At 34.6% G+C, this 2,832-nt stretch overlaps 1 pseudogene; it reads left to right on the top strand.

Annotated features, from left to right (window-relative positions):
- Nucleotides 1–245: 245 nt before the first annotated feature.
- LOC138170172 (adenosine 5'-monophosphoramidase HINT1 pseudogene) lies at nt 246–807 on the top strand (annotated as a pseudogene).
- Nucleotides 808–2,832: the final 2,025 nt, after the last annotated feature.

Here is a 2,832-nt window from a genome sequence, read left to right as displayed (position 1 = left end):
ACACACACACACACACACACACACACACACACACACACACACACACAAAAGCTAGCTGTGTGACCTAGGGCAAATCATTTAACACCAATTGCCCTCCAAAAATAAAAAAAGGTGTCATCCATAATATCCAGCAATAAATGAACTGTGCTTTAGATCAGTTATGAATTAATCAAAATTTAATTCTTTAAAATATCAAGACAAGAGGGAAGTGCTTTCCCAAAGGCACCGGCTGCGGCGGCCGGCGTGGCCAGAGTGGCTGCAATGGCAGATGAGATCAGCAAACCTCAGACTGCCCAGCCGAGGGGAGACACCATCTTCGGGAACATAATTCGCAAGGAAATCCCAGCCAAAATCATTTTTGAGGATGACTGGTGTCTTGCTTTCCATGATGTTTGCCCACAAGCCCCAACTCATTTCCTGGTGATACCTAAGAAAACCATTACTCAGATATCTGTTGCAGAAGAAGATGAAAATCTTCTTGGACACAATGATTTTTGGCAAGAAATATGCAGCTGACCTGGGTCTGAAGAGAGGATACCGAATGGTGATCAACAAAGGTGCAGATGGGGGGCAATCTGTCTATCATATCCATCTGCATGTCTTTAGAGGACGTCAGATGACATGGCCTCCTGGATAAATTTTTGGAATGATATCTTTTATTTAGGGAGCAAGGCAGGTTTACAACATATATGTTAAGCTGAGTATACTTAATAATTTCTGTGAAACAAGAAATAGGGAAATCATTTCAAAACATACACAGTAAAAGGCAGTTATCTCTTTCCCATGGGGAAAATAAAAAGAAATAAAAATATCAAGACAAGTACAAAAAATCCCAATAAAAACTATTTTAATAATAATGAGTTCTTATGATGATGCTAAGGGAAGCAGCTTGGGCCAGTGGGGAGCAATTAAATGGTACAATGTTTAGAATGATGGGCCTGGAATCAGGAAGATTCTTCTTCCTGAATTTAAATCTGACTTCAGACACTTATGAGCAGTTTGATCGTGGATAAGTCACTTAACTCTGTTTGCCTCAGATTGTTCAACTATAAAATGAGCTGAAGAAGGAAATGACAAATCACTACAGTATCTTTGCCAAGAAAACCCCAAAATGATTAAGAAATGTTGGACATGACTGAAAAATGACAAAGCAACAAAGATGGACATGTGCATACAGAACTGACCGCAAACCCAGGAAGATCTGCTTTCAACTTCAACTTGTGGCTGTCACCTAGTTACTGACTACAGTAGGTTACACTCTGAGGGCTCTAAGCAATTCCATAAGAGAAGTTACCAAAGAGTTATTGACTTTCATTAGTAATAAATGTCTAACCTGCAAGGATACCCCTGTCTTATAATCTTATAATAATTTGTGTGTGTAGTTGTATTGTGTTTGTAATAGATAGATAGATAGATAGATAGATAGATAGATAGATAGATAGATAGATATAGATAGATAGATATATGTATGGATATATTTACATATAGTTTGTGTGTAATATTTACACATGTGTATAGATACCTACATGTACATATGTGTGTACACACACATATAGGTAAATGATATCCCATTGCATAAAATATAAGGCCTTTTAGGGCTACAACCATTATATTTTTCTTTGTAAGCCCAACACCTAGCACAGTCCCTGCAACATTGTAGGAACTAAATAAATGTTTAATGATTGATTTATAGTGCTTTACAAAGCTCATTTTTTATTTTAAAATTTTAGTTTCATTTTTAACTTGAAAAACAGCAAAAAAGATTAAAATTTCAATATGGAAAAATAGAAAAATGCTACATATGAAACTGAATTTTTATTATAAACAGTTTGCTTTCATATGAACGTTTTAAGTGAAGTTTAACTACATTAAACATGTCCTCTTCTGAACTTCTTTCTGCTCTCTTCAAACTATTTTAAGTATTGACTGATATTTCCTTTGTCTTTTTTTTGTCTTCATTTTTATCACTAATTCATGTATACAATTCCTCCACCAAAAAATAAAAGTCCTTTCTTGTAACATGGGTAGACAATCAAAATAAATATACATGTTGTCCATGTCTGAAAACATTATTACCTGTTTGCCAATATCTGGGGACTAGGCCACATCATCAGTCTGTTGCAGTCAATGTATAGAAGTGAGACCTCAGTTTTTTTCCAAGATTTTTTCTTTCTTTGTATTGGTGTAGTCATTGTATAAATTCTTCTGGTTGTGTGTGTACAGTGTTTGTAATATATATATACAAATATATGTATGGATACATATATATATATATATATAAAACTCACTTTACTCTGCATTTGTCAACACAGCTATTCTCAACTCCCTTTAAATCTGTTGTTTTAATCATTAATTATAGCACATTAACATTCCATTAAATTTATTTCCATAATTTGTTAAGCAATTTCCCAATTGTTGGGTACCCACTTTGTTTATAGTACTTTGCTACGGTGAAAAAATGTCTTGGCATGTTAATAAATATGAATTATTTCCCTCTTATCTTTAACCTCTTCCACGGAGGAATGAAGTTGGGGAAGCAGGTACCTATCTGAATCATTGAATACAGAGATATAAATATAAGAATTCACAGTAGAAAAACATGGGCCACGGAAATAGGTAGGTACAATGTAGGAATGGTAAGTCATGATTTCAAGGGAATAGACTTGAGAAGTCACAAAGCAAAACAAATCAACTATTGAGGAGAAATCATGGCAGATTTAAAAGAAGGAATGGAAGTATAAGAACTAGTGATTATGGTAGGGCCCTTATCGAGAACCGGAAGTAGGAAAAGGTGACCAAAATCAGATCATTTCAAATATAGCTTATTAATAT

This window comes from Petaurus breviceps, unplaced genomic scaffold, assembly GCF_028583685.1.
Source record: "Petaurus breviceps papuanus isolate PSGF00001 unplaced genomic scaffold, PetGlider_PUasm1.0 38, whole genome shotgun sequence".
NCBI lineage: Eukaryota > Metazoa > Chordata > Mammalia > Diprotodontia > Petauridae > Petaurus > Petaurus breviceps.
The sequence above is the reverse complement of the archived record's forward strand: the minus strand, read 5'-3'. Positions and strand labels throughout refer to the sequence as shown.